Here is a 13,570-nt window from a genome sequence, read left to right as displayed (position 1 = left end):
GTCTTTATTTCTCAAAATATTCAATTATCAACTGTATTCATTCAATTTGAACTTTAGACAAAGTGTGTTGCTTAATTCATGGATATGGCTTATCCTTGGAATAACTGATTATAACAGCTGCACTTTCTTTCATCAAGCCAGAATCATTAATATGAACAAAACTTTACTATCCAAAACACAGGTTTTAGAGATCAAGTCGCTGTTTAATTACTTTCAGAATGTGGAATACAATTTGCAAACTGGAAGCTCTCTTGGGCAGGAGATCTTCACCTGTTTCAGGAAAGGTAGAGATTTTATACACAAATAGTAAGTGGGAAGTCGTTCCCAGGGTTATATTGATTTTCCCCAACAAGCACAGGAATAGATGACAACACAACAATTCATGGATTGTTTCATATAGTGAGGGTTGTGACCATTCCCTCCTCGGGACAGAACCAGAGTTCTGTGGAGGGAGCAGTTTTCTATAGTTCTATAGTTCTTGAATCACTTCACTTATTATACATTGGTACACTACAAGAGTATGGCCATTGTCAGAACAATAATTATAAGCATCTTTCAAGGGGGTGAGTACATTTTTATTACTGCTCTGAACCCTGATTCAAATAACACATAAGGAAAGAGGAAATTTATAACAGAAAAGTAATACATAATCAACAAACATATTGATCACTGTAACAATAAAGACAATATAAGAAACAAACAACATATATCACCACTCAGGGAAGCACCAACACTTGAAGTTCTTGGCTGGGGAATCCCACGTCACAGATATTCAGGGTCCCCCCGGGGGGAGGGTCCCAGGCAAGATGTCCATCCCCTCCTGGGTGAGATTCTAAAATGTCTACCCCGCTATGGGATTTATATAAGCTGGGAACAAAGAAGGCACTATGCCAGCTTTATTACATGATATATGATCCCCTGGATAGAACAGCTTTCTAGATATGGGGGCTTCCACCAAGGGGAATAGTTCATTCCTTTACGTCAGCTGGTTTCACTCAGGGAACTGGACAGCTTTTTGGGGTGAAGCACATGCCAAGGCTCAAAGGAAGGTCTTAAAGGAAAAGTGGAATGCTTTTGCTGTGCCTCCCAGTGTCTTATCAAATCATTGCAAGCATGTGCTTATGTTTTCAGTCAGTACAAGGTTATACAAAGGGACCTGGCTGACATTCATTGAGATTCCTTACAATCACAGAAACTACGCCAAGGACATGGCTGAGACTTATGAAGATTTCTTACAGCAAGTGAATCATCCTACATTTGGAGGCTGGTGATAAACTTCCCTTTTATGCTCCATGATACCTGATTCTGCAGAGGTTCCCTACAGATGGGTACAGAGTGCTGAAGGTGGCTGCAGTACCAGTCAGGATTCCAACATTATTATTAATGGCTTTTGATAATATGGCGTTTGGCCAGGAGATCCCTAGCTCTTCATAGAATTTAGCAATGGGACCACAATAGGCAGGAAAATAAAATTTCCATTGCCAATGGAGGGACAACTTTAACCAGAGAGGAACTCTGTAGTTTTTTGGAATAGAGACAATTTGGGCAGGGTATAGACAAGAGCACAGAGGCCTTCCCAGAAAGGAGGGAATATCCAAATATGGAATAGAACTACATAAAAAGAACAGTCCTGTGGAAGGAGGCAATTCAGTGGCAAAGGCATGGGTACTAGAAGGTGAATCCCAGGCAGAGTGAGTAAAACTCAGAGGTTTTACTCATGGGTATTTAGTGCCTCCAAGCTCTGAGCAAAAAGCCTTTATGAGATTCCACACTAATCCAGAAACTGAATAAATGCCTTTATACTTGCCTTTATTGTGGACAAAAGTCATAGGTCTGATACCTGACTTATTAGGGCAAGCTTCTGTATTCTGCATGCTATAGGGTACTTTTGTTTTGAGATACCCCAATTCTGTTCAGGGAAATCTGTGGCTGCAGGAGCTGGCCAGAGGAATCAAAGGGGGCATTTAGGAGACTAGAATAAACATTATAAACCATACAAGTTTGAAGTAAATACAATGTAAGAGTGGAATGAAGAATTCTTCTTCCATGAAAATTGAGATTGGCATAAAGAGGACAGAAACAAGGAGAGAAAAGACTCATTTTATAGAGGAAGTAATTGCAACTTTTAGCCCACATCTGGTTTTCTAAGGAACAGCTCTCTACTTTAGAATTGGCTGCTTCAAGGCCATTTGATTTTCAAGGTCAGATCGCTTGTAGGTTCTGTAATCTAGGTAGGGACAACTAGATTTAGGACTCCACTCCCCAAGTTTGCAGGGGGAGTAGTGAGCAAGACATCAAAGAGACCTCTCCACTGGGGCTCCAAAGGGTGTTTTCAGAGATAGCATATTTAGTAGACTCAGTCACCTGGAACCTGTTGGGATTCCCAAAGAATGGAACTATGAGACAAGTTGATAAGTCTCTGATATTTTCTGAGCCAATAGGGGGTTATGGGCCAGAACTCTGTACTTGAAACCAGCATTCTTACAAGGTTCCACTCAGTGGAACTGATAAGACAATGGTTATCTAGTTTAGCATGGGAGTTCTCTAGTTCAGTTAGTACTTAATATAGTTCTACAAGATTGACACCTATGATCATGTAATTAGAATGGAGCATATAAGCTAGGACAAACTCAGCCAGACAGATTCACTCCATCTCACACCACCATGGTAGCTGGCCTGGCCTGGCCTCCTGCATTTCCTCCACTGAGACCAAACTAGCCTGGGCCCCAGGCAAGGAGAATAAAGAATTTGGACTTAAACACCTGGCTATTCTCGTGGTGATTACTCAACTGAAACGAAGGCTGGTCCAGAGACTCCAGAAAAGCAACCAGAATATTACAATACAGTATTATGGGAGGGTAGCTTTAGCTGCTATGCTTCCCACTCATGGGTACAATGATATCGAGTGTCCTGTTACTATCTCATAAGGACAGAGCTTATGGGAACCAAATGGTCTGCATCTAATGCTTAAAAGAAAGGGCTTTTGGACAGGAGATACCAGCAGATAATTTAGCAAGAGAGGTTTTAAGATCCTATTAACTCTTTCAACTATTCCTGTTTACTGGGAGTGATGGTACAATGGAGGTGCTGAGTGATCGGCCAGGATGAAAACATCTAACTAATGAAGTTCCTGTAAAATGGGTACCTCTATCACTATGTATTTCTTTATGACTCCTCCCCTCAATGAAATTATTTTTTTTTCTGAGGAAGATGTGGCAGTATGACAGGGGCAACACTTTCACCTACAAGGAAAACATACAGACCATAACCAAAACATATTTCTAACCATGGTGGCAATTAAATGAAGTTGATCTGCCAAATTTAAAAGGGTGCATCTGGGAGAGGACACTGTCCATGAGCTGGCTTCAGAGGCTTGGATGTATTGTTAATAGCATTTTATTAAAGGGTCCATGATCCTCTCTAATGAAGTGGACCTCAGATCTTCATAAACTGATGTGTCTCCTTTTTCCAAGGCCCTATTTTTTAAATGGCTAGATGTCCAGTCATTCCAGAACAGCTATACTCATTCACCTCAGAATATATATTTGGTATATATTCCGTATACCAAATACAGAATAATTCCATAGATTGACATGTGACACAAACTAAAATAAGCAATATACCAGCAGGATCAAAAGTTGAGTGAAGCAAGGAGTGTCTCCATATAAGATGGACAGATTCCTTCTTAATTTTGGCAGGAGAATTGGTACAAGCTATAAGAGTCATTGTCCTAAGGGTCATAAAATAGTTATCTGCTTCTATTGGACAAGTTATTGGCCTGGAGGTGCAAAAATATATTTTTTTTTAATTTTTTTTATTATATATATATATATATATTTTATAATATTATCCCTTGTATTCATTTTTCCAAATTACCCCCCCTCCCTTATTCCCTCCCCCCGACGACAGGCAATACCATACATTTTACATGTGTTACAATATAGTCTAAGTACAATACATGTGTGTGAATATCATTTTCTTGTTGCACAATAAACATTAGAATCCGAAGGTACATGCAACCTGGGCAGACAGATATTAGTGCTAACAATTTACATTCACTTCCCAGTGTTTCTTCTCTGGGTGTATCTACCTCTGTCCATCATTGATCAACTGGAAGTGAGTTGGATCTTCTTTATGTTGAAGATTTCCACTTCCATCAGAATACATCCTCATACAGTATCGTTGTTGAAGTATACAGTGATCTTCTGGTTCTGCTCATTTCACTCAGCATCAGTTGATTTAAGTCTCTCCAACCCTCTCTGTATTCCTCCTGCTGGTCATTTCTTACCGAGCAGTAATATTCCATAACTTTCATATACCACAATTTACCCAACCATTCTCCAACTGATGGACATCCATTCATCTTCCAGTTTCTAGCTACAACAAAAAGAGCTGCCACAAACATTTTGGCACATATATGTCTCTTTCCGCTCTTTAGTATTTCTTTGGGATATAATCCCAGTAGTAGCGCTGCTGGGTCAAAGGGTATGCACAGTTTGATAACTTTTTGGGCATAATTCCAGATTGCTCTCCAGAATGGCTGGATTCTTTCACAACTCCACCAGCAATGTATTAGTGTCCCAATTTCCCCACATCCCCTCCAACATTTGTCATTATTTGTTCCTGTCATCTTAGCCAATCTGACAGGTGTGTAGTGGTATCTCAGAGTGGTCTTAATTTGCATTTCTCTGATCAGTAGTGATTTGGAACACTCTGGTGCAAAAATATTTTGAGGAACTTCACATATAGTTGTGATCTCTGCCATGCTGGATTTGGTCAAAGCTTGGGTTTGGGCAAAAGAAGGATGGAGGGCCTTAGCTAACTTTCTATAGCTAGGCAAGTGAACTTAGAATCTGTAGCTTGCAACTCTGGGACTTGTATACAGAACTTTGATATGATTCTATCTAATTGATTAATACTGATTAGAATAGAGTAGGGCTCCAAATGAAGTACTTCTCTTATTCCCCTTCTCTTCGATCCACAGAAAGACATCACTATAATCTAAAAGCATGGAGGACAGTTCTCCATGGGTGACACAAAACCAGAAGAGGGCAGTCCCCTTTTTGAGGCACAAAGTTTACATTAGAGAAGAAGGAAATGGACATAGCTTATAACATACTGATTATGTTCCATTTGATTAAGCAGAAACTCATTATACCCTAAATGAACAATGAATATTGGAGATGACTTTCTTACTAACCAAGAATTATGAGGGAGAGGTACCTCCTGGTAAAATATGCCCTACAAGATATGAAAATGAGGAGTCCAAAGGGCATTTGATCAGGCACAGCAACATAAGCATTGTCTGCTCTACATATGATTCTGGGAAAAATCTGAGTTTATGAAAAAGATTCAAACAATTTTGACAAGATGCTGTGAGGTTTCTGTGCAGTCCTGTGGTCCTGTAGTCCTCTGGAGATCTCTCCTCTTAGGAATGCTGGAATGAGTGGAACTTGAGAGCAGCTGTGGATTTGCTACTCTAGTTCAGGCCAGTTGCAGAGGTCTCCTTCTCTGTTAAAAAACTGACAAAATAGATCTAAACAATTTATTTAGCTATTACAATAATTAGGTCAGGTAGTGAGAACCAGCTCAAACCTTAATAGCACTAATATGAACATCACTAGACCAGATAATTTATATTTTAGGGTGACAAATTCAAATAATAGCTGAAAATTTTTTAATTAAAAAAATTCTAAACACAAATTTTATATTTGGAATATTTAAGTATCTAATCTTGTTATAAGTATTAAAACCAACAGAAAATTATCACTCTATTTTCATTTAACTGCTCATCCCTTCTTTAGGAGGATGAGATTTTGCCAGGGAATTATTAATAGAACATTTAACATTTTTATAATAATAGCAGTTTTTTCAAAATACATTCCGATAGTTTTCAACATTCACCCTTGCAAAACCTATGTTCTAAGTTTTTCTCCCTCTATCCCCCCATCTCCTCCCCTAGTCAGCAAGTTATCCAATATAGGTTAAGTATGTGCAATTCTTTTAAACATATTTCCACATTTATCATGCTGCACAAGAAAAATAAGATCCAAAGGGGAAAAATGAAAAGAAAAAAGCAATCTAGAACATTTTTATAATGACTACTGATATGCAACTTAATTGATTTAAAAGTTACCAAAATAATTATAAAAAAAAATTCTGCAATGGGATGTATAAATATACCAGGTTTTTAAGACACTATATAAATAAATAAATTTTAAGACACTATATAAATGTTTGCCTTTCAAGACATGCTCAACATTTGGGTGGTAATAATAAAAACAAATAAAATTGGCTTTTCCCATTTAGATAACACAAGATATTCTATTATTCTTTATTTAATTCCAAAGTAAAAATGTTTCTGTTAAATAATTAATAGAACAATTTGGTACCATAAACTCTTCCATCAATACATAATTATTATCCTCATATTAATTTTAGGAAGGTCTAAAATTTTAGGTTAAATAGCTCAAATCTTATACCCGTATTTTATTGTAAAAGCTCAGATATGTTCCAATACTAACTTTTGAAATAAAGATTTAGTATTGTATTTATATTGTTAACCGGCCATGATTATAGAAATTTTCCAAAGAAAAAAAATAGGGACATTATATAGTAAGGGAGCTCCCTTACTTCCTTAACTTCATGCCACTTTCAGCCTAGAGTCATATAGATAGCCAACTTTATTGAGCCAGGCTTAAAATGAGGAATAGTTTCCATTTAAGAGGAAATCAAGTAAGGAGAAACCTATCTCAGCTCATGCCAAGGATCATTCTCCCTGCCGTCCCCTTAAGTACTCCACCTGTAATTCATGGGTGTTAACCCCATAGGGTTACTGGCATCATGAAATCATTGGCCTAATAGGATTTCTTGATATCAGTCCTGGAATCAGACTCAGAATAATATTAAATACAATCCCATGAGTTCTAATACCAAGTTCCAATAATCATAGCTTCATAGCTTTAGATGGATTCAGTTATTAAGGATCACATATCCTTGATGAAGATTTTAAAAGTTCAAGGCATTTAACTTTATGTTTCTGAAACAAGTTATGTTTTTAGATAAGCTTTAAAGGGGCTTTTTCCTTCTAAATCTCTATCTCAGGTGTCCAGACTTAACTCAAAACTCAATACAGAATAGAGCTATAAGAAGAATTGATATATTAAAAATACACAATTCACCTGAAACTTCTGAGAATTTTAATTGTTGCATCACGAGGGCCTGAATTGGAAAATAATCTCTCTTAATATTATTAGACAGATGGTTCAAACATTTTTACATGTAAAATTCTTAATCCAATTTTGGAAATTGTATCAATCTACTACAAATCATTATTATAAGAAAGAATGCTATAAGGTGATATCTTTTTTTAAACAATAACCTTTTATTTTCAAAATACATGCAAAGTTTTCAACATTTACTCTTGCAAAACCTTATGTTGCAAATTTTTTCTTCCTCCCTTCTCCCAACCCCTCCACTAGATAGCAAGTAATCCAATGTATGTTAAACATGTGCAATTCTTCTATACATATTTGTTGGTATCTTATAAACTAAATAACTCTCTGTTATCTGTGATTCAAATGGCAATTCAAAATGATTTCTCCCTATACTAGCATGTATAATTAATCATCAATAGGATCCATCTTTTTCTTCTTTTATAAATCTTATCAATGGAATTTGCCATGTGAAGAAAAAGGCAAGGACACAGCAGCATTAGTTCTGTTTGATTTCTTATGAGTCATAAGCAGCCAAATATATGACAGGATGTCATGGCCAGACTCAGAATTAGACAGGCGAGAAAATTTTGTATTCACCAAGATAGAGATAGGTCAAGAGAACCCTACCTTCACTTTCACAAGGTTGCTTTCTCGATATTCCCAGAGACAGATATTTACCTGTGGCAGCCCTCTAACTGTAGAGTTACATGGCATTTCCCTTGAATGATGAACCAGCAGTTTGATGCAGGGTCAAGACATTTATGCCTGGATTAAAGACTTAGAATGGCAGCAAATTGAAGTCCAAAGAAACTCTTCCTTAAAGAGCAAATTTTCACTAATTTTTAGCATAGAGCTAGATAATTGTTGTTTTCCTCATATATTAGCCTCAAAATCTCATCTAGTGTTAGGATTACAAGGTGAGAACTCAGGCTGTCTGTACAGTGACAAGGTGAGAACTCAGGTTGACTTGACAGTTCTCTGGCTCAGACCTTTGGTTCGGGCCTTTAAAGGGAGTTTACACCTTAGGAATTCTAAGAGGAGCAAGTTCATTGGTAGAAGTAATTTTCCCACAAGCCCTTGCATTATCCCACGCCCATTCTCTGGGAGGATAAAAGAGGGCGGCACTCTGGAGGAGGAGGAGTCTCTACTCTAGGTCAGAGTTGGTGGCTCTCTACAGGAAGAAGAATCTGGCTGAGAGATTGAGTTGAGACAGCAGATCTCCTCCGAGAGGGCAATCAGCAGTTTCTGGAGACAACAGAACATTACATATTGGCGTCCACAACGTGGGACAAGGACTTTTGCTTATCCTGACAAGAACTTATTCTGAGCCCTTCAGAGGAGCTAGCCTGGACCTTCACATTTTGGTGCCTGAACAGGGACAGACACGATCCTGATTCCAGTGGAAAAACCTCTGATACAGATTCCAGTGGGAAAGACTTTCTGACTTAGAAATAACTGTAACAAGGAAACTTAGTTAAAGGTTGAGTGTTCTAATAGACAAATAAGGAACTTACCTTGTTAAGGGCTAAACCAGCAATCTCTTATAGCTGAAATAGGGCAGATGTTAGCTAAAGACATTCCCTCAACCTCAGCTGACTCAGCCCCAGCCCCATCGGCAGCCTCAGCTCCAGCCCCACTCAGGAGTGGTACTATCGAGAGTATAATTAAGGTAATTGAGGAGCAGAGTTTACTTGTAACATGGGTACAGATTGCTAAACTCTTGGCTGCATTAAGACGCACGTCCCCTTGGTTCTTAGAGGAAGAAAAAATAAATGTAGATAACTGGAAGCTAGTGGGACTTGAAATGAAAGAATTTCACACGCAAAAAATGGGCCTCGTTCAATTTCTACAGAGGTATTTTATATCTACAACATAGTTCAATTAGCCTTAAACTATCAAGCAAGTTGTAGGAGAAGGAAAAGTTTTAAAAATGAACAGAGGAGGAAGTGTGAGGAAAAAAAGAAAGATCAAGATCTTGCCCAAGGGAAAGGGGATTTAAATGAGGAATTAGGGTGTGATGACTCTGATTCTCTTGAAGAAGCTTCAACCCTGCCTAGAGAGCAGATTATTGACAGGTCCACATCAACTCCACCTTCAGGGGTGGAGAAAGAAGGAGGAAGGGAAGAGGCAGAAACACAAACAGAATCGCCTGTGAAGCAGCCTATGACAAGATTAGAAAAAACATTGGTTAAAGCTAAGAGAGAAGGACAGGATATAAGTGATTTTATAAATGCATATCCTATATTTGAAGGGATTGACTCTGTAGGTCAAAAAAGGAGAAAATATGCACCTTTAGATTTGAATAAAATTAAAGATTTGAAACAAGGTTGTACCCTTTATGGGGCTACATCAGCTTATGTTAAAATGTTACTAGATGGTTTGTCTTATGAAGTCCTAACCCCGAATGATTGGAAATCCATAGCAAGGACATGTTTAGAACCTGGACAAAACTTATTGTGGCTTGCGGAGTTTCATGAATTATGTAAGATCCAAGTTAGATGCAATTTGGAAATAGAAGTTAACACACAATTCACTTTTGAGCAATTAGCTGGTGAAGGTCAATATGGAGAGAATTCAGAACAGATTAATTATCCCATGACAGTGTTTGAGCAAATTGCTAAGGCTGCAATAAAAGCTTGGGGTGTCCTCCCCGAACAGAAAGATCAGGGAGAGGCTTTCACTAAAATAGAGAAAGGTCCCAATGAACCTTTTGCAGATTTTGTGGGACGTTTGAAAACTGCTGTCAAAAGAATTATTGGAGAAAATGCAGCTATAGAAATAATGACCAGACATCTGGCTAAGGAAAATGCCAATGAGATTTGCAAAAGAATTATATGAGGATTAGACAAAGATGCTCCTTTAGAGGAGATCATAAGACGATGTGCTACAGTGGGAACAAATGCTTTTTACACCCAGACTATGATGAACATGGAAAGACAGGGTCCTTCCTGGCAAGGGATTTCTAGAGAAATTCGTCGATGTTTCCAATGTGGAAAAATTGGACACATAAGAGCTCAATGTAGATATGGAGATAGAGTGAGAAGACAGGGTGAAAGAAGACCTAAAACTCCATGTCCAAAATGTCACAAAGGCTTTCACTGGGCCTCAGAATGCAGATTGACCCAGGGAAATGAGAAGTGGGGCCCAGCTCCAAGATATCAATCAAAGGATAGAGGGGGCATGATTGCAACTGAGGTTACACCCAAAGAGCCTTTAGAAGGTCAGGACTCTGATGTGGTCTATCAGCTGAAAAGCAATCACATGGAAGAAAGGGATTACCTGATCAGTCAGCCAAAAGGCAGGTCTTTTAAACCAACAGGGCTGTGTCCAGTGCAAACAACTCCAATGTAATCGCCAGATGATGTGGAGAGACCCAGAAAGTGGTGAATGGAAGGGACCAGATAGGTTAACTGCCTGGGGGAGAGGGTTTGCTTGTATTTCTTCAGATGGAGAAGGAATCAGATGGGTGCCAGTGAATCATATTTGCCTTGTCCATCAGAGAGACAGAAAAAGAGAAAGACTTCAAAACAAAGGAGAAAATCTAAGAAACATCAGACACTGAAAGAGCATGGCTAATAAGAAGACTGTTAAAGAACTTTAAAACCAGCAGGAATCATTGGATTTCCTAACACAAGATGAGACTAATGGACAATGGACTTATGGACATTTATAAATTCTCAATTTATGATTATTTGATCATGTTATTTGTTACATACTTCTAGTATATATTATGTTACTATGTTACTATGTTACTATGTGTTTATGTAATCCATGTAATTATGTAATGCCTCCCATATTGATGGACTTATGTTTCAAGGTCATGACCACCCTATGTTCTAAATCAAAAGAAAGGGGGAGATGTTAGGATTACAAGGTGAGAACTCAGGTTGTCTGGACAGTGACAAGGTGAAAACTCAGGTTGTCTGGACAGTTCTCTGGCTCAGACCTTTGGTTCAGGCCTTTAAAGGGAGTTTACACCTTAGGAATTCTAAGAGGAGCAAGTTCATTGGTGGAAGTATTTCCCCACGCCCCATTGAGTTCTCACATGCCTATTCTCTGGGAGGATAAAAGAAGGGCAGCACTGGGTCTGAGAGAATTTACTCTGGGATAGAGTTGTGACATCAGGCAGGCTGAAAGGAGACCAGTCTGATTTGGGGAAGGACAAGAGCTAGAGATTCCCAAGAAACCTGCTCATGGAGGAAAAGATTTTACAGATCTCCTCCCAGAGAAGGATTATAATTGAGTAGACAACCGGATCCTCACAATTCAAGAACTTTACAATCTAGAATTTATTTTATCTATTCACAAATTTCATCTATTAGCATCTATCATTCTCCCCCCACTTTGGAATGCAAATAAAGCCAAAGTGATAACATCAGATTATTTCTAGAATACTTTGGGATAAGACTGAGATGAGATTCCCTCAACAGAGTCCATGTAGACAAGTGAACCATATGTGGGTAAAATATCCCTGGTGAAGGCTATGGTATCAGAGAGAGATATAGCCTTAAAAATTAGGGAATAACTCAACTTTAGCCAAGGACTGACTTGGGCACAATAATAATCTTCTTCTGTAAGTACTCAAAGAGGGTACACTCTAGCAGATGGCAATCTGGTTAAAGCTGTAGAAAGTGGACAAGGGGTTGTTATACAAATTGTCCTGGGGTGGTGTCTGAAGTAACACACTTTTGCTTAATTAAATCTAGTATTCAATACGTAATACAATAACACCCCTTTATAAATTAAAAAAGAATAACTGGTGGTAGAATTTCTGGGAAGGAATGCCTTATCTTCCTTAGTCTTGCAATCCCAAGAGACCTGTTTTTCACTGCCTTCACTTCTTCACTACAAGTTCATGCACAGGGAATAGCTGATTCAGTAATAACATTAAAAGATATATGAGTTTCACAATGATCCCAAATAGCATTTCCTTTACTATTCAAAAATATCATTTCTCCACTATGGGTAGGAGAGTTCTTATTTCTTCAAATGGCAGTGCTGAAGTTTGACAATAACCTGTCAGTAGGGCTCATCCCAAAAAACCTCACAGATAAAGATGTCCTAATAGGACTTTACTATTTTTTCTCCCAACAGTAAGTCATTTGCTATTTTTTTTTTTTACTATTTCCTAGTTACTATTAATTTCTAGGTTTTAAAAAATGTACTCCAATAATAATATAATAGATATATTTATAATGTAACAGTATTTAGGTTGAAAAGATACTTTAACATTTTAATACTTTAACAGTTTCTCTTAGCCTTCTTGCATTTAAGACATCACTAAGCGAATAGTAAGAGCTTAAATACCTTTTAAACTTATCAATTCATAGAAAGTCATTTATCTCATTACCCCTGGCATTTTCATGCTAATCATAATAGTTTATGCAGTGCCCACCACGTATCAGCCTTTTTCTATGCCTTGAAATTGCTTAAGCCTATTTTTAATAATACTTTAATATGTTTAGCCTGTATTTCCCCAATTTTGTTAATATTCCATGCCATTTAGAAAAGATACCTATAAATGGGTAAGTATCTTGCTCAATTGTATTCCCACAAATTCTGAGTAGTATAGTTCTCATCCTTTACATAAGCCAGGCTGTGTTTATCTCAACAATTCAGAGAGACAGGTGTAGACATTTACTATTCTCTTTGTACATACAAGGACTGATTGGATTCTTTAATTTACTGCCATTACAATACCTCCAACTCAGTCAATTTTGATTTATAATGACTAGTGGCTATAATTAAACTTTATTTTGCACAAAGTTCCAATATTTTTAGTTGATTTATATGAAAAAAAATTATGGCGACATTCCCAAATTCCCATTATTGCTTTATTTTTTGTTAAAGTTACTCAGACCCCAACCAATTTCTTTATATTTTCTAAATTACTAGTCCTTTAGAATAAATATTGAAATCAGAGCACAGAGATAATCCTTATCAATCAATTAATAAAGATTTATTTTATAAATTTTATAAATTTATAAATATATTTTGTAGTTTTATATTGATTGGGATTAAGACTCTTTGAAATTTCCTTTTCAAAATTCCAAAACACTTTACTTTCAAACCCTGAATTTACACTAGCAGTGCAAACAAACTCCAACTTTCTTTACCCATCCACACATCTTTAATGTTTCTTCTTTCTTTATACAACAGTACTCTTTTTTTCTACTTACTTGATCCCTCTAGTAAACCCCTTTTTGGTTATTTAATGGTTACAAATGCACAGTTATATCACTATTTTTAAGGGATTTTAGGCAATCTTGGTTCCAATCACATAGTTTTGTTTTATTTAGTTTGTTTTGTTTCTTGTTTTTGCAAGGCAATTGGGGTTAAGTGACTTGTCTAAC

Source organism: Sminthopsis crassicaudata, chromosome X (assembly GCF_048593235.1).
Source record: "Sminthopsis crassicaudata isolate SCR6 chromosome X, ASM4859323v1, whole genome shotgun sequence".
NCBI lineage: Eukaryota > Metazoa > Chordata > Mammalia > Dasyuromorphia > Dasyuridae > Sminthopsis > Sminthopsis crassicaudata.
The sequence above is the reverse complement of the archived record's forward strand: the minus strand, read 5'-3'. Positions refer to the sequence as shown.